We start from the raw sequence: 20203 nt of genomic DNA, 5'->3' as shown, positions 1-20203 counted from the left end.
GATGGTAATACCATGACATTGAGGGCCACGTGTTCAAGACCGCAGAGGGGGATGAGAATTACTTATTGTGTATCTGAAATTCAAATTTAACTGGGTGTCCTGCAGTCTTATTTGGTAAACCTGGCAGCCCTACGTTGAGTTCAGCCACTACCAGATTCTTCACCTTAGGTAAGAACTTTACCTGGAGAGAATTAAGGAAGCTCTACTGTTTCAGATGCCTAGCACAGTGTCAGCGCTACACTTAGTGACCCCAGAATGCTTCCTCCTTATGAGAGTTCACATACAAGCCTGCCCTTTCTCGTCCTTCCGGGCCTGGCCTATTGCACTCACCATCTGGTCCTCCAGTTACATCCACATCGAGATGAAAAGGTTGAACTCACACAAACAGAGAACAGAACAGTGGTGAGGCTGGGGCCAGGGAGAAAGGGTAGCCACGGGTCAAAGTGCAAAGCCTTGTGCATTTCAAAATTGCAAGCAGAGTAGATTCTCAGTGTTCTCCACACACAAGAATGGTAAGTATGGGAAGTTAAGTCACTAGATTTACTCATTCCGCAAAGTGTGTGTCAAAATGTCCATCGAACCTCCTAAACACAGACACTCAACGTCAGCTAAAAAGTGAAATGGAATGAAGAGATTCCAATGGAAAAAAAGATATGATTATCAATGTTTTAAAAGTTTAATCCTATTATTCATATTCGTGATAATAAAAACTACTCTTATTGCAATAAAATATTCCATTACTGTGATAAGAGCCACATCCTTTGTGTGCCACGTACCAGGTACGTGCTAAGCCCTTCATGTGTGTGGTTTTATCCATTTCTTCCAGTGAGCCCGTCAAAGAGGTATGACATAATTTCCACTGGACGGACGTAACACACAGAGTCTGGGTCACTGCTGAGGGTCGCACCATGGAGCCGAGCGTCGCACCATGGAGCCGAGCAGTGGCAGCCTGCTGTCGGACTCCTGAGTATGCTCTCTCACCCAGAACACCAGGACATCTGTACCTGGCAAGTGAGTCCAGGCCTTCACCCATGAGCATTCTTTCGTACTCTACGGGACAACTTTCCTTAGCCCCTCTGTAAGCCTGGGGAGTTGATTTTGCTGCCCAGCTGGTAAGTCAACCATCCCTTTTGCACCCAGAGCTGATTTTATAGAAATCTAAATACACTTTACTAGTTTTACATGTTAACACTAAAAGGAAAAAAAAAACTTCCCTGTTTGCCTTTGAGTCAAGGCGACCCTTTGGTTTTATGGGCTTGTTTTAGTAAGTAATTATCCTGGTAATGCCAAGGCCTCCTTTATGGAGCTATAAATGCGTCCTGGACAGCTCAGGCTAACGAGCAGGCCCTTCATTTGAGGCCCGCACGCCAGCCCTGCTCAGCTAACTGCGCGCCGGCCCGCCAGCCCCTGCAGATCGCTCTCTTTCTCTGGAAACCTCCTATGAAACCATGTGAAGGGGGAAAGAGGATCAGATAATTGGGATCTTTAAGATGGTTATTATGAAAAATGTTCTGGAACCAATTCAAATACCAATCAGAAACCACATTGTTCAACTAAATCACTTTCAGATGCCACATAAGATACAAAATACAATTATTTCCAGTTTAAAAATATAATGTTCCTTTAGAAAAACACAGTATTTTATTTTATTATTTTTTTAAAAATCTGCCTTGGCTGGAATTCAGGCCCCTCACAGATGATGTACAGACAGGCTTTGTGCTGGTCCCTTTAGATTCGGGGCCTATAGACCTCACTGTAATGTATTTAAAAGTTCCTTAAAATGGATGTGACGGCTGTTTTCTTTGTGTATTACAGAAATATACAGAGTTCAGAGGCTCCACGGCTACACTTCGGGCATGTATGTCATTAAAAGAATGAAGAAAAGATGATGGCAATGCTGTATTAAACCCCCTAGAAATGCTGGCGGAATTCATGGCTCCAGGCTCTTTTATCTGACAGGCATCAGTTTGGTGAAGCAGTTTCCTTCTTGCCTTTTCTACCTCTCTCCGTCTCCCCCCCCCCTCCTTCCTTCTGTCCTTCTTCTTTCCTCCCTCCCTCTCTCCCGCGGTCTGTCCTCCCTCTCTTCCCCACTCTCTCTCTTTTCCCCTCTTTCATTTACTTCCCATCCTCTTCTTGGCCACAGAATATCTGGGTGTTGTTTTTACCCCTGGAAAGGCCGATACCACAAGGTCTCTGTCCGTCTCTGCTTCTCTTGACTGTCTTCTGCACCTTGGGGGTAGACTGTTCTTCCTCTGCCCAGACACACTCTTTTCTCTCTGGCTCAGGATTCCCTGAATCCACCACTGTGACGGGGAATATGGGGTCAACACACAGTGTGACCTCAGGAGTGATTTCAGTTACAGCAGCTCCCACGTGATCCATCAGACTCTGGGCATGAATTTTAATGGACTCAGAACCCCTTCTCCCGCCTGAGGTCACTGGCTCTCAGAGCAAATCTTCCACAAACTGACATGGACCCTGGAGAAGTTGTCTGCTCTGTCAAGAGAGGTATGGATCTTGCCTTCAGATCTCTGGGGCATGCTGTCCCCCTCTGTGGAACTGGAGGGAAACACCAAGCCATTAGAGAGTATAGAATTACTATGGTTTAATGTGGAAAAATCCAGCCCACTCAGAGCCGATCCGGTGTCTGACAGCAGGGGCGGGAGCCTGAGGCTGGGTTCTGCTCTGGCTTTGCCATTGACAAGCCGCGTGGCTGGGCAAGTTGCCTGCTCGCCCTAGGTTCAGGCCACAAGCTGTACGGAGGGCTGGTGATGAAACCCCCAGTTCTGTGGGGGCGAGCTGAGGAGGGCAGGGTGGGAGGTGAAAACACTGCAGCGAGCTGTCGTCCTCCAAAGCACAGAACCCAGTCTCCCCAAGTCCCTAGCAGTGGGAGAAGGACAAACAAGGGCGCTTCAGGGTCACCGGCAACACAGGCAGTGTGATCCAGGGCTCTGTTCATCTCTGCTGCCAGCCAGAAAGCCACCTGGGCACAAGGACTGTGCCTCTCATCTCTGTGTCCTCTCCTCTGAGACTGCTTGTTGAGTGTGGGGAAACGGGAGGAGCCTCGGTGACACTCAGGAAGAGCGAGAGGAGGAGACAGAAGGAGGCAGGGATAAAGCAGAAGAGCACTGAGGAGGTGCAGGGGCCACAGTAAGGGCCGGCGATCTGCAGCCCCAGGAGAGGAGGGTGGCTGCTCACTGTCCTGCCCTCACCTCCTACACCTCTTATAAACACATAGGCAGAGGCCTCTCTTTTCCCACTTTTTAAAAAAACTGGAATACTATATACAACTTGTTTCCTGTATCTTGCTGTTTTGCTTTCAAAATGCTGTAAAATCCCTCTAGGTCAATTAGGAGCCATCCACCTCTCTTAACTCAATCTTTTTAAACCATGTCATTGACAAGTAAAATTCATGTATTTTCAGGATGTTCAACACGATCACTTGATATGCAGATGCACAGAGTCACGATTACCACAATCAAATCCATGACCACCCATGGTAACCAGTGTGTGTGTGTGTGTGTGTGTGTGTGTGTGTGTGTGTGTGTGATTTAATATCCAATTTATTATCAGAAATTTAAACCATTGTTAATTGTGTAATAAGCAGAATAGTGAGAAAGTCCATCTTTAACCAAATATTACATAGCAACAGAAGACGTGTTAAATCTATGACCTACCTTTCAGAGCTTGCTGTAGACTGTCTTGCATACTTCTTACTAATGTGAGATGGACTAATTAGTACAAAGGGACAGAATGGTCTAGGAATGAGCAGAGAGTAGGTTCAGAAACACTCAAGCACAGCCTTCCTCCCCATAAGATCCTTGAAAGCTTGAGTTACTTAATAGAAAAGAATTACTGGGGAGCGGGGGTGGGGTGCAGAAGATTAGGGCCAGTAGAAGGTGAGAAATGGAAAATGTGGACCTGATCATTACATCCAAATGGCCACCTCAGCTGAGCATTCTGCATCTAGAAGGAAAACTGGCTTAAACCAACCCGTTAGGATGGGTGGAAGACCACCCTCAGATTAGAGACTCAGCCCCAACCCCAGGAAAGAAAGTGGTCTAAGCAGCACCATTCAGAGAATTTGTGTCTGTTTTGAGGACTAGAAAGATGCCTTCTGAGGAAAATACTGGAAACGTCTAAAAGAGGAGGAAATCATGAGCTGGAAGTATGCTTTTCTGTAGGACAAACCGTGCCAGGAAAATTATACTCCTTAGAGAAAAACTTCATAATATTTAGGAGAAAATAAAGTAGAATCGATGTTATTTGTTAGAGTTTTACAGACTATTTGGTTCAGAAATTGCAAAATTGTGTTTTTTAAGTTACTTCGAGAGTTTGTTTCAATTGGCATAAATTATAATATGTTGCAGAGGCTGCTTGTGAGACAACCAAGGGAGAGACAAGTTCAGGGCTGCAGGCCGGGAGGCAGGACTGTTTCTATCTCTTTCTTATAAATATTTTTATTGCTTTCTGACAGAAAAATAAAATGGAACATTAATGAAGTTGGCATTTAAATACTTAGTTTGGGAACGTGAGTGAATACTAGAAGATGGCAGTATTAAGAGATGAGGTTATTTCTCATCTTTCGCTGGATTCTATGAGAAGCCAGAAGGAGATAATTTATTTATTCATTTATTCAGGCAAACATTTATCTCTCCATAATCATATCGATCCCATAATAAACACAACAGGAAGATATGGAAAACAGCAACTCTCTATTATTAAGCTTGCTTTTAAACTTCCTCATCCTTAAAATGTAGATAAATGCAGCTAATTCCAAAGGTGCGTGTTGGGTAATGATCCCATGAAGCAGCATAGTGCTTAGCACAAAGTCAGGATCCTTAGGGCAAATGCATTGAGCACCTACTATATGCTAGGTACTCTTTAATTGTTTTATGTATCAATTTGTCAGATGCTCACAACAACTCTCAGTCATCTCAATCTCAGTTTATGGGTAAAGAAACCAGTTCACAGAGTTTTAAGTAACTTGCTTGAGCCTGGAGCCGTGTGGCTGAGATTCAAACCCAGACAGTCTGACTCCATTGCTCGTGCCTGGGAGCTATTATGGTCATTACGACAACTACTAGGCTGGGCTGAAATTGCAGCAATAAGAATTTAAATTTAGACATAAAGTTCTTAACTATAGAGATTATACCAAAAAGTAGAATGGAAAATTTTAAAATATGAAAATCCTTAGAGATTTCAAAGCATATCCCAGGTGTCAGTTGGGGTCCTACCATCCTTTGGAGACCTAAGCCAATCTGTATGGGTTCAAGGTCGGAGCTATCTCTAGATTTCTCAGTGACTTCCTTCCTCGTGGTTTTCTCTGCCTTGTCTTGGATTCATCCTGTATCATCCCCGAACATGAGCTTGGTGTAGTGGTTGTACTGACCATCTGAGAGGTTTAGGGGAGAGGTCATACCACACGTAGCATTACGAACTTCCTGGCTCCATCTTTTTCACGAGAGCAAATTCGCTTGGCAAATGTGCCAGTTTCACCCATCTAGCAAGTGGTGGAGCCAGGACAGCCAGTGCAAGGAAGAGAGAGACGGCTTCATTCCTGCAGCTATTCCTTGGGAGGCCTGTAGGGAAAAGTTCTTCTAGAAACATGAATGGGCCCCAAGTAAAAACAAGACAATCACATTGAAAGTTAGAAGTGTTTCTACCATGTCCATTTGTATGGAGCACAGGGGGGTCTTTGCCATCTGACCTCTGGTTGGGTTGGGCCAGTGGCAACCTGGCAGGAGGCTGGATAGAGGAGGTCAGGCTGCTTAGGACCTCAGCTGTCTTGTAGGGTCGGAAGTGATCACCAACCTGAGGCTCGAAGCCTAGTTAATTCCAAGGAGAAAATTGGCAGAACGAGAGGCCTTGGGGATGCCCTAAGCTCCTGTGGGCGCATAGGCAGAGGTCAGTGTAGCCAACTCAAAATTCATGTCTAAATTAAAATGCCTTTTCCTACAATTGTGGCTCAGCCTCACAGCTGCATTAAAGTTTTCTGTAGTCCTTGAGTGTGAAGACACACAGTTTTCCTCCATTCATCAATGCAGTCATTTTCAAGTGTAAGTGATGAAAACCATAAACATACATTTTAATTTTTATGATTATGAAGTATAAAAATAGAATTGCCAGGGATGCATATTTTAGTGTGATATATGATGAAGGTTTATGGTGTTTCCATTAAACAGGATGACCGAAATATTTTAAATTGTTCCTTTGTCTAAACATGCCAAAGAATGTCACACCTCAGGACAATGCACAGCTCCCACTGGGATGGGGCCAGGGTGTGTCTTTGATCTAGGGGAAGGCAGGCTTTGTAAAGAGGGAAGAGAGAAGGGGAGGGAAGGGAAGATTCCCTGCGTGGCACCCACCCAGGCAGACTGCTTTCAGGAAAGAGCAGATATGGAAGCTGAGTATCTAGAAATTAATTTCCTGAAAACTATTTGTGTTCACACATCTTTTGAAATGTTTTGTGTACCCTTGGGAGTAAGCATACCAGTTTGAAGATATATATATATTCAATATAGTTTCTTAAAATTTTAACAAACATTTTACCCCAAGTGGTAAAACAAAAGTGCAGCCAGAGGCAAGAGTGGACATGAGGGCCAAGGCCACTGAGACTTGGCACTGGGTAGGCGCACAGTGGGAGAGGTTCTGTGTAGATATGTGTCAATCATCAGGAATTCTGTTCCAATAGTAATTTCACTGCAGTGTAAACTTCATGTGACTACCATTGCCAAATGTTTTTTTCTTTCTGAAAAGTGACTTTTAAATGAATTACTTAAATTGAGTGAAGATAACAGAAGTCATTCATCTTAGCTCCAGTGAGTTCTCCTAGTTTAGGTTCACACAGGAGGCCCTACTCATTATGAAACATCACAAGACTCTTTCACTTTACAAATAAGAGGAGAAAATACGACCAAAACTCTTAAACAAAATGCACTGGGTTAATTTACATTGATGAATGTCACAGGCTTCAAATTACTCCTAGAATCAGTTGAAGATTTACTTCAAAAGTCCTAAACATATTAGAGTGTCCAATAATTCAGGTTATTTAGTAAGTAAACCTTGCTATTGAAGCCAAAGAAATCAGGCCTTTTATCTGCATTTCAGAAAAGTGGAAAATAGCAAGATCTCAGTATAAACCAACGATTTGTTTTCAATTATTTGGCATGAAGTCTCACATATTTTAAACTCAGTCTTAACTCTCAGAATACCTTGCAGCAGAAGTTCTGGACATTGTAAGATAAATGGCTCCCGGAGCACCCCAGCCATCGGAGGTCTGCCTCAGTGTGTTCCACAGCGCCCCCCCCCACCCCGCCCTGGGTTTTAAGGAAAGCTGGACACAGCTTTAGTAGCCTAAGCAAAGCTGGTGGAGCCAGAGCCTGGTCCAGACCTCAGAAGTGTTTGTGGGAAAAGCAAAGGAGAAGGAAACGCAGGAGAGGAAAGGAGGAAGGAAGAAAGGGCAGGGGGCAGGGCGGGGGGGGGGGGGGAGACATGTCAAGAGAAAGACAAACAGGGCTGTGCGTGCTGGGCCAGCAGCAGGCACCGCTCTGCCTGGGTCTGCCTGGGTCTTTGTGCGGGCGCCATCGTTACCTAACTCTATTTAGGGAACTTTCCAAAACACAGAGAAGCTTTGTGGGCCTGGCTCTGAGAGCTTATGCAACCAATTGTTTTGGGAGCAGCCTGGAAACTTCACAAGAGAACTGAGTTCTCCAGAGATCAACAGTTTGACCAAGAGATCAAAGGTTTGGTGCACTGGGGCTGATGTCCAGAAAGCCTTCCAAATGGTGAAGATTTTCCTCCTTGTTAGGGCAGTTAAGGCATAAGAAAATAGCAATTGGAGGCACTTACGAGCAGCTTTCTTCATGGTTCACAGTGTTCCCTGAATGTCAGTGGACTCTGAACTCCTGGAAACAGAGTATGCGACCAGGATGATGATCCCCGAAGCACTGATGAACAGAGACACAATGGGAGTGGTTTGCAGCACCAGAGATATGTGGCTGGTTCCAAGACTCTGTCTTCCAGGTTGACAAATTGCGTAAGCAGCATGGAGAGCGAGGGGGAGCTGTGAGAGATGAGCAATAGCTTGGTGGGGTACAGAAAGACATCCTAACTTCCTAATACTCACTCCAGTTCCTGAGGGCTCCAAAAATATTTATCAAACCCATCAGAAGATCCAAAAGCCATACCATGAAAATAGACAGTAGTTAATAGTATGGTGCTATGGAAAATGTAGCATGGTAATTAATAGCAACTCACCCATATTTTTATGTTTGTTTAACAGGAGAATATTTAAATGCTAATTAGCAATCCTTAATAACTAGGAGATGCTTAAAATTTACTGGAAGTTTAGAGTCTGGAAGCAAAAAACCAATTTCCCCAAGATTTTATAAATCATTGTTTTGGCTGCTGGGACAATCTCAGAACACCGGACCTGCAGAGGTCCTCCAATTGCACCAGGGCTTTCTGGTTCCTTGTTGCAGTTAGAATCAGATTTCATACCTGGGGCTTATTAGATTGGGAAGTCAGGCAGTTGGCATGTGTTTTTATTATGGTGAAATGTATCTGGACTTAAAAAGCATTATGTATTTTCTGATTTCTTTCTTTTCCTTCAATTGTACAGGAATGTTTTAATTGGGTATTGTGACTGAAGGCTCCATTTGCATTGATTACCTGTGGGGATCTGTTTTCATCCTTCTGAATATTCCTCAACACAGCCTTTCCCTCAAACATCCTTAAAGCCAGAGCTTTAAGCCTAGATCTGTGGGCCCCTGAGTCCCTGCTTGAAGTTCTTTGGGCTAAGTTGTCCAGTTTAGCTCTCCCCATTGTTCAATTTCTCTGAGAACAGCTGGAGTCTGGTTTTCTCTTGTGCTTCGTGGATAGTCATCTTTATCCAAATTGACACAAACAAAAATTCAAGTTCTTTCTGCTGAGATGCATTCTGGTATCACATAGCTCCTTTCCACTTAAGACACTTAGCCATGATACACAAAGCTTGTTCTGAGGATAACCAAGCAATAGTAGCTGAGGGGCTTGGACAGCAGAAGAGCTGACCAGGCCAGGCGACGGTCCTCATCTGAACGTCACTTGGAGGATGACTGCTTCTCAGCTGCAGTTATACTGCCATGGGTTTTCCAGAAGGAGTGCCCGTTCCGACGTAGGAAGTTTACAAGGGAGGTTTCCCAGAGGAACATGTGTTTCTCCTCACTTACTCCCCTCCTAATTTCAATTAGGAACCCACTGATTAACCCCAGGACACAATTTATGGGAGAATCTTATTTCTATTAATTTCATGAACCCAGAGAAAAAGGGAGATGCTTATAACTCATGATGGCAAATTATGCAGGCTGACAGGCTATATTTACTAAAAGATATAGACTGGCTCCCCCCCCCCCCAGGAATGTGGGAGCTCTGAATTTAAAAGCTATTTGCATAACCTGACTGCTTCAGTACTGCCTTATAGATACCGTCTGTTCAAGCAAGAGAAAATGCTAAGTGTCTGATTGAATTTTGTCAGCACAGTAAGGAGTTAATTATTGAAGGATGTAAGAAGGAAACCATGGCCACCATTCATCAGAGAACACGCATTTGAATGTGATAAAACACCGGGGTGCTGAAAACTCAAAATAAAATGGAATGAGCGAGAAAGTAAATTTTCCCAGAGGTAGATTATATCACAATGTTTATCCATCTTGAACCCATCCATCTTGACCCAGCTTCTGCCAGCACCGCTCTGGCCAACTTGCCTCACCACATCTCCACTTCCACTACTGCAACCCACAAGCCGTCCTCCACACAGCTGCCAGAGCGATTAAAAGAGTTGGATCATGTTTCCCTGCTTATTTAAAATTCATCAAAATTCCCATTGCATATTGAATAAAACACAGATTCCTCTCGGATATTATTTCATTTTTTTTCCAGATCTTCTTTCCTACTATGTTTTTCTCAGTCATTTTCCTCCAGCACCACGGCCCTTCTTTCTGGTCCTGTAGAATATCCTGCCTCCAGACCCGAGGCCCTGAGAACTAGCCACGGGTCCAGTCCTTTCTAGGCAGCTCATCAGAGTTAGCACATAGATTATTTTCTTACCACATTATGTTGTTTCATTTTCCTTGAAACACTTGCACTCTCGAAATTACCTTTGTATGTTTAATGCTTTTCTAGAATGGAAATTCAAGTATCAGGAAACTGTTCTATCCTGTTTGCTGTTAAACTGCCGGGATTTTGAACAATGTCTTTCATATATTAAGTGGTCAATAAATCCATGTGAAAGAAACGAGTGTTCTGTTCTCCATCTGTTCTTGCAGATTGAGGCTTTGATGTCTCTCACAGAACCAAATGCTGACAGTGTTCTCTGGAGGTGTGGTCCTTGGGTCTATGCTTTATAGGTGAAACAAAATCATAATGAGAACTTTTTTTGTATGTGGGACTGGGGATTAAACCCAGGGATGCTCTACCACTGAGCTGAGTCCCAAGAAGCCCCTGTTCTGATTTTTATTTATTTTGAGATAGGATCTTGCTTAGTTGCCCAGGCTGGCCTCAACTTTTGATCCTCTTGCCTCAGCCTCCCAAATGACTGGAATTACAGGAGTGCACCACTGCACCTGGCTAAAATCTTTGTTTTTAAAACCTTCTGGGTAGGGTTCCATGGAATCTCATTTTAGAGGTAGGTGGGGTTAGGGAATTGGGAAATGGTGAGTTAAATTGGTATCTTCAATACTTATTATGATTTAGGCACTGTGATTGGTATTTGACATATCTAAATCAAGATTTCATATGACTTAGATTTTAGAGAGAGAGCCTTGTGATTCAAACCCCATGAAGTCAGAGCTAGCCAGATAGGCTGAGGGATGACTCAGGGACAGGTGGTAAGACTGTGGGCAGGATGACATTGTAGGAAGAGTGTGAACTTGAAATCAAGAATTAGTGCAAATTCTAATCTGCCACTCATTAGCTCTGTGACCTTGGGGGAGGTACTTACAACTTTAGTGAGGTTTACTTCCTTATTTATAAGGAATAGGGGACAGACAACATTTACAAACAACTACTTTACAGTATTATAAAGACCAAGTGATGTGAATGACTAGACCTGCTCCTTTCCACATAACTGGTGTACAGCAAGGGCTCGGTTTGGGTGGTAGACACTGTTTATTTCCCACCCTGCAGCTACACTTTTCCCTTGACCTCAGAGCCCTGGTTTTGTTCAGGTGGTAATGCATAGGTCTCGTGACAGGTCATGCTTGACCTAAGACAATTGTGAGAACCTGTTTCCCATTGTCCCAGCTTTCTTTGCAACTACAGGTGGTCTTATGATCTAATCTAGATGATGAAACTGATGGGAAGTACACTGTGTGTGTGTGTGTGTGTGTGTGTGTAAGACACAGAGAGAGAGAGTGAGACACAGAGAGAGTGTGTGTGTGTGTGTGTATGTGCACATGCATTGTGTGTGTGAGAGTGTGTGTGTGTATTGTGCTTGTGAGTGTGTGTGTGTGTGTGTGTGAGAGAGAGAGAGAGAGAGAGAGAGAGAGTGTGTGTGTGTGTGTGAGCTTAGCCAACAGAGCACTTAAAGATGATGGCCGCAAGCTATATATTACTTCTGCCCAAACTTAGCTAGTTCAACATTACCTGGATATTTACCAAGTAAAAGCAGGGATGGATTGCCAATTTATGTAAGGTCACACTGTAAGCGTGGTAAAGGTTAGGGACCTGGGTTTTTAATTTCATCAATTAAATCTGATGCTTAGGATACCAGTCCTTCCAAAATACTGGCTAAATTTTATTGTGGAAAAGAATAGCATGTGTATTTATCAAAAGCCAAGTTTGAAAATAAATCTGCTTTTCATTTTGAATGTTAACCTCATTTTATTTCCTTTTATAAAAACCAAACATGTTCTGTTTATATTTTTGAATATTTGAGTAAAAACTAAATAGCATTTACAAAGAGCTACATTTAAAAAGCACATTTTAAATCTTGAAATTTTAAAGTGTATATAAGAAAGATTAAAAAACTGATGCTTCTGTTAAAATATTTTACTGTACTATGTACTATATAAAATATGTTATGCTATATGAAATATATTCTTAAAGGCTATAAAATTTTAAAATAATAGTGTTAAACTAAAGAGTATTTTTTAAAAAAATTCAAATGGAACCACACACACACACAAACCCCAATTGCCCAACCAGTCTTGAGCAGAAAGATCATATTCCCTATCTTTAAAACATACTACCAAGCCCTAATACCCCAAACAGCACTGTGCTCGCTTGAAAGCAGACACACAGACCAATACAACAGAATACAGAGCCCAGAGATAGACGTACACATTCACAGCCAAGTGATTTTTGACTAAGGTGCTGAGAATACACAATGGGAAGAAGAGTCTCTTCAGAAAATGTTGTTTTATAAACTGCGTATCCACACGCAGAAGAGGAAATCAGACCAATCTCACCTCATACACAAAAATCAACTTGGAATGGATTTAAAAGTTAAATTCGAGACCCCAAACGTGAACCTACTAAAAGAAAACAGGAAACACTCCATGACTTTGGTTTGGGCAATGATATTTTTGGTGGGTATGATCCCAAAAGCAAAAGCAACAAAAGTGAAACTAGACAAATAGAATGCACCCACCAAACTCAAACGCTGGGGAGCAAAGTGTCAACAGAGTGCAGGAAAGACCACCAAGGGGGAGAAACTACTTGCAAACAATGCATCTGATAAGGAGCAAATATGCAAACTATATAAGGAACAATAACAGAAAACAACCCAATTAAAAAGGGGGCAAAGGTCCTGAATTTACATTTCCCCAACAATGAAGACATACAAATGCCCCCAAAGCATATGACAAAGTGATGAGGTTCACTAAACACCAGGGAAATGCAAATCAAAAACCACAGTGAGATCTGACCTTACACAAGGAAGGGCTTCACCCACTTGTGGAAACTGCAGGGTTGGGAGAAGCTGTGGGAGCTCCTCTGGTTGGTGCTCCTCCAGCACCAGGGCACTGAACTCAGCCTCACCCTGGCCACATGCTTCTTCTCCTGGCATCCTACAAACCTTTGATATAGATCCTTAGGTCCCTCCTCCTTTTCCTTTGCAGCTCCCACCTGGCATCTGCAGACAGCTCTCACTCCTTCGAGCAGCTTTCCCAGTGGCTTTTGTCCTGGATGGGACCAGACCCGGGGAAGCCGCTTCTCCAGTTTGAGAGAAACCCCAAGAGAGCTCCTAAAATGGCAGCTCCAACTCGCTCTCCACAATTGTGTTCTTTTTCTCTCCCATTCAAATTTTCCTCCTGGTCTTGTATATAGAATTTGGCTAACAGGAAGACCAGGTTCCTAGAGCTAGCTTTGGGCCACATCCTTAAAGGATCTACTGTGCAATCCCTCCCGTCTGTGAAGTGGCCTGCTTATCCTCTCATCCGTCGCCTCCCTGGCACTGGTAAGTGTCCTGCAAATTTTCTTCCACCCCTACCATTCTCTGAAGTACGGTCCCACAAGTTTCATGGCTCAAGTGGACACGGCTGTAACCTCTCGCTAAATGAATACTTTTGAACCACATCTTGCTTTTTCCATCCCTATGTCCTAGTTCCATGTCTTCCTTTCTGTATCTTTTCATTTTTTCCCCACAGGCCTCTCTTCTTTTGTCTCATCCAAACATTGTGGTGTCCCTGGGTTCTGGCCCTGTCATCTCCTCCCTCCTATTATGAGTTGAATTGTGTCCTTCCCCTGCCAAAGTACCTCAGAATGGGACATTTGGAAATTGGGTTGTTGCAGAGATCATTAGCTAAGTTAGAACGGGGTCATACTGGAGTGGGGTGGGCCCGACATCAAATGTGACTGGTGTCCTGAAAAGACAGGGAGAACTTGGACACAGACACACCCAGAGGGGAGGCCACATGAAGACAGAGGCAGAGACTGGGCTTTGCTGCCATAGGCAAGGAGCGCTGGGATCCAGAAGGAAGCTTCCCCTGCCAGAGGCTTTGGAGCAATCATGGCCCTACGGGAGCCCGGATGCCAGGCGTCCAGCCCACACAACTGGGAGACAGCGTGTTTCCTTGCCTTAGCCCCAGCTTTAGTTTTGTTCCCCCTAAGAAACTAACGCCCCTCGCCTCTCTACGCCCATCTCCTCTTCTTCTCCTTCCTGTTAACTTCCCCACCTTTCTTCTCCCCTGGCTTTCTAATTCCTTCCCTCCAATATTTTCCCTTTCCCCCTCTATTTTCTGGAGAACTATAAAGTCTACTCTGTGACAGCCATTACCACAGTTACCTGACAGCGCTCAAATCTCCAGATTCATCGCTCCCCACTTATCTTCTTCAGCGTGGTGTCCTGCGGGTGCCAGAAACGCCACGTACCAAACCGAACTCAACTTGCTCCTCTTTCTATGTTCTGTAGTAAATCGTGTTTCCTGACTGCCATGATACATCTCATCCTTTTGTAAATGTGACATCGTAACTTCTCCCATTGAGATTGGGGTCTGTGTCCCTCCGTGGACCTGGGTGGGCCTTTGGGACTGTCATGATCAGTGAAGTGAAGTGACTAATGTGACCTCCAGACCTAGATAATAACGACGATTCTCTTCCCCTGGTCCCTCTTGTCACACTAGAGATTGGAATCCAGCCACTGTTCTCTGAGAAAGTGTAGGCCACCTGGGGAAGTCCCAGGTAGGTGCTCAGAATGTGACATTTGGAAATTGCTCAACAGCTTCTCAAGAACGTGAGTGAGGAAGGCTTGCGGGATGCCAGCCTCAGCCGCAGCTGACTGCAATGCATGAAGCAACACTTGAGCAACACCCCCGGATCTCGGCCGCCAAGACCATAAACGATGATGATAAAAATGATTGTGTCATTTGAAGTCATTAAATTTTGGTGTAAATCATTATGCAACAATAGATAACTGGAGCTGTTTTCCATTTTGGTAAGTGGAATAACATTTATCAAGTCACATATGTTTGAATTCTTAGTCATCTGTGGTTCTTCCCTTCTAACTCCCCCACAAATTTAATCAAGCCTCCAACTCTTGCCAATTGAACCTCATAAATTTTTGTTGCGTGTATCCCTTCTTCGTATAACATTTCCCTGCCTTGTGGAAAACCATCGCAATCATGCGTAGGAAAGGCGATGAGAAGACGGATGACCAGGCCTCAGTCTCTTCCTGCTTGAACCTGTCCTTGTGCTGACAGGATGGGGACGTGTCCCTCCCTGCCTGCCACTCTCTGCACTCAATGTCTTCTTATGCAAAGATGTTCTTTATGCAAGGGGCTCCTAGAACTTGCTCCCTAGACGACCTTTCCCACTTGGTCACTTGGCTTGGAACCCCATGCCCTCTGCATTCCACCACTTCAGCCCACACACTGAGGCAAGGTGAGCACCTTTCATGCTTCTATACCTTTCCCATGCCCTTTCTTCTTTCTAAAATGCCCTTATCACCTTTTGCTGTCCCACAAACTTATCTTTCGATACCTACATCGCATCTCACTGCTCTGAAGAACTTTCCCCATCACTCTTATTTCCCATAAGTCACTTGTTTTTACTCTGCTGTAATAAAATCTTGTAATACTTCTCTTATTTTATTAAAGTTATTTCTCTAGGACTAGGTCAATATGTTAAATTGAGCATTCCATATTGGTGGTTTTAAGGACAGCAGAGTATGACAAAATTACACTACCTATTCACCCATCTGTTTGTTCAATCAATTGTTCCTACATCAAATATTAGCTACTAATAATACTCTTCTCCTGAGGAAAGAGTGAGCTTGTGGCCTTTTGTAATTTGGTTTAGAAAATCTGAAAACGAATACCACTGTCTGTTGCCTAGAGAGCTCACAGGAAACAATTTTGGGAACACTTTCAAATATGTATGTCTATATATTTACACTCCATCCTTACAAGAATATTGGGAAGTAGACTTTATTGTTGACCAAATTGATTCTCAGAGATTAAACAACTTGCCCAAGTTAATGGTTAGTAAATGGCATTACTAGCTGTGGGTCTAATCTGTCTGGTTCCTAATTCATTCTCTTTCTGTGGTGGGCTCCATTGAGTGTCAGCGGCCATCTCTTAGGACTACAGCATTGTGCTATTTCCAGATCTTTCTGGGAGTCCGCCACCCAGATGTCTGAGGGGGACTGTAGCTTTTCCATCTTCTTCCCAAATTTCAGCTCCCTCAGGTGTCTACTGAGCCGAGCCTTATTTCTCTTCTGCTCAATTATTTCGAGCAACTCAGAAGTCGAGTTTTCATGAGGCTGCACAAAGGGAAGTTCAATTAGTCAAACCAAGGCAGATCTGGGGAGCTCTAATTAGAGACCATCTGCGTTCCCATGCTGTGGCTATGGCATCTGCCTGTGGGTGTGTCAGTGGGAGTGAGACGCAGGCACATGTGCGGCCTGCAGAAGGAATCTGGGCTGGAGTGCTTCTGTGGCAAGGGAGCGTCTACACTGCCTGTCCCTGTGTTCCTAGGTGCACATGTGGCTTCTCCGGGGTGTGCCAGCCCAGTCTGTGTATGGGTCTCTGTGTGCATGTGGGTGTGCTGGAGGAAGAGCTAAGTTCCAAATAGCTTCCCCAGACTTCCACCCAGGACCCAAGATTCTTGAGTGAAAATCATGACAGAAGGCTAAGTGAAATAAGCATCTTAACTGGAAAGCAGGGAAGAGCAAGAAAATGGAACAGACAACCCAGTGTATAGCCTTTTCCTCTTCTCTTCCAGTCTTACAATTCTCTTCCTTATTTCTGTCTCATCTTTCACTGTTCGGGTCAATTTTCTTTCATTCTGCCTGCATGCCACCAAATTGAATGATTATTTCCATGTTTCTGCCTCTAAAATTGTGGGGAAGAGCAGAGAGACCTGGAGAAGACTGCAGGACCAGCGTCTCCACAGAGTGCAGGGGACCACTGAATCATGCAGCTTCATGCCAACCACCGCCTTCTAACAAGGCTCCACTCCTCCTCTGTGCCCCCAAAGGATAGTCTAACACTGCCATAGAGGGGGCGAAAGGTAAAGTAACAGCTGGAATCATGAGGGAACATGAAACAAGTCAGCTATGTGAATTGGCAAACAATTTCTATTTGTGCTATATATCAAAGTAAAATTTGCAAGGTATTTGACAAGATGAAAATTTTGAAAGGATAAAGGGGGTAAAATCTATGAAAACTGTCAAGTAAAACCTGAATCAGATTTTGTCCACCTCCAAACATTTTAACTAGTATCTGCCTTGACTGGTGACTCTGACACCTGAAAATGAGACGTTCTTTGTTTTCACATTCCCATGGAATTGGGGCAACTAGAGGAGGTGGATTTGAGGGGGAGGGAGGAAGGAAGAGAGAGGAGGAGAGGGGGAGGGAGGGAGAGAGCGAGGGAAAGAGAGAGAGTGTGTGTTGGGGGTGGGGGGAATTGAGTCAACATGCCGGAGAGACACTGATAGAATTTTATTATTCTGTTGAATAATAGCAATGCAGTGGGGACAGCTGTGAGATGGAAATAAGGTCTGCCATCTGTGGGAGTAAGCCCAGAGACGTCTGGAAATATGTGCCTGAAGTCTTTGGGAACACACACAACTCCAGTTAGGTTGCCTGGGTGTAATTTCATGTAGGCAGTGCTAGAATGTGATTTTAATTTAGTAATTGGAACCCAACTGCATTGTACTTTATATGGAGGAGTGGAGGAGAGTGTGGGTAACTAGCAAAGGGAGCTGCGACTGGGCAGTCTAGACAGGGACAGGGGGACACAAGGGCGCCATGCTCTTTGGGGTGACATGGGGCAATAACACACCCACTACATCCCTCCTGGCATGAACTTGACATTCCTTCACTGAAGGTCATACTTACTTGCATTTTATTCTCTGCTAATAAGTTCATTTTCATTATGAACTGGTCTCCTGAGAAGGTGGTGCCTGGAATGGGAAACCATGATGATTCTAGACCCTGGGAGAAGCCTCTCCCAAGATAAGTAGAGGAAGGAGCCTTCTGATTAGACTGAAAGACAGCACCCTCCTGTGGGTTTGATTCGTTGGTGACAGACTTCCCAGGACTGATGACAGTGGAGACACAGGTTGGCAGGGGACAGGCAGATCCAGAACTGTGTCACCTGTGAGGTCATTGGTGGACAGGAAGCTGGCCTCATCTGGAAAGCACTTTCTATTGACCACAGTGAACTCTTAATACTTCAGGCTCATTATCTAGAAGCTACAGAATGGAATGAAACTAATCTGCAGATGCTCACGTCCAACTGTCTCCTTCACTCACACTGAGGGTGAGCTCTAGCTTGGCCTGCTGTAGCCCCTCTGTTTCTGCACCCTGCCATGATAGTCCTGATTTTCTTGATTAGTTTTGGGGATTTTGTGACATGGGGTTGAGAGGAAAGCAGGGTACAGGGGGAGTTGGAGGTATAAAAAGATCAACACTGGTTGAGCTCTTGTAGGATCCTCGAGACTCTCAGTGAGGATTGGGGAATAAATAATAGGTAGCTTGAAGAACTATGTATCAACTTTGTGGAGTTTGAGGAAACACAAGAAAATAGTTCCTACACTGAAATCACTGGAAACACAAGTAAAATACTCATTATTCTGAAATTACTGGAATGTGTTCTTTTAGATCAAATACTGGTCTGGATCAAAACAACATGGAACGTAGTTTTAGGAAGATTCCATACAGTTTATTGCTTATTGTTCTAAGTTATTTTCCCCAGACACTTGGCCCCGGGGACATTCAATCTTGAAGTATTAACTCACCCTTTCCTATTGCTTAAAATGTCTCATGTTAAAAAAGTGTTCTGCAGCACCCTACACAATACACCCAGCTAACTGGCCATTTTCTTTTGAATATCCTTTCAGCATCTTGGAATCAAATTATCTCACCATCATACTTTCCAAAACTGTTTTTTTTCTTTTAATGGCCCCTGTCTCAGTGAATAATAATATTTCATGGTCAGATTCCTAAATCAAAACTACAGGATATTCTTTGGGACTTTTTTCTCTGATATTGAACTGTCAAGCTGTCTAAATAGTTCTAAAATTTAACCATTTATCTCTGTCCCACTGCCATGATCTTGGGCTGAACCATTCTTCTCTCTCATTGGGGAACTGAAATACTTCAAACTGCTTTCCCTGTCTCCAGGTCTTCCCTGACCCCTCCCTCTAGATGAAAATTATGTCAGTATTTAATCATGTTCCTATTTGTATCTATGCTATTCCTATAAAGTTTTTCCTTAAACATTTGTCTTCCTTATTTTCTTTGTATGTTTTTGTTTTATATTTATATTATTATGTTTTTCTGATATCTACATTTTAATATCTATCTTATTTAATTTTCTGTATCTTTTAAAATAAGCAATAAATAAATTCCATTTATTCTTTTATTCCCCCCACAGAATCTACCCCCAGAGATTTTTGTTTAAATGCTTGCAGTAGTTACCTCCCTATCTTCTAGGGATTCCTTATATTTCTTCCTGCTTTGGATCCATAATTATCTGAATCCCAGGTCTTCTTCTTTCTTGGTTTACTTAAGTATGTGACAATCTATGAAAAGGTGAAAGTGAGATACAATTCTAGAATATTAAAATACATTTATTCTGTCTTAGAATGTATGTATTCTGCCTTCATATTGATACTTTGGCTAGTTATAAAATTCCAACTAAAATAAATGAATCCTTGAACTTGAAGATATTGTTTTCTGCCACATGATTTTTTTTTTTTTTAACCTGGAAGAGGTTGGTTTTCTCCCTAGAGGCCTTTATGATCTATTCTTCTTATTTTTTTATGTCATAAATGTTTATAATGATTTTCCCATACGGGTCTTACTTGATTACTTTTCATTTGGCAGGATTATCCTTTCTGAATTTGCCCCTCAGTTTGGGCAATTTTTTTTAATTTTATTTTTTCTGATTATTTCTTGATTTTCCTAATTCTCTTCCTAAAACTGTTGGTTGGAAATTGCATCTTCTGCCTTCATCTCTTATTTTGTCTTTTCCCAAGTTGTCCTTTCCCCCCCTCCCCCTGCTAATTTCCAGGAAACAAACTAGATCACGTCTTCCTGTCCGTCTATTGAAACTTCGTTTTGGAATTTAATTTGTAACTCTGTCTGATGCTCTCTTGCATTATATGTTAGTGAAGCCGAGAGTCCTCTTATAACCCTGACTTCTTTCCTAATGTCTTCAGTTCTGCATTTTCTACTTGGCTCCTGCTCTCTTGGCTTCCTCTCCAATTTACAGTTCC

Source organism: Spermophilus citellus, assembly GCF_964194105.1.
Source record: "Spermophilus citellus genome assembly, chromosome: 6".
Lineage (NCBI taxonomy): Eukaryota > Metazoa > Chordata > Mammalia > Rodentia > Sciuridae > Spermophilus > Spermophilus citellus.
This window is presented reverse-complemented; position numbering follows the sequence as displayed.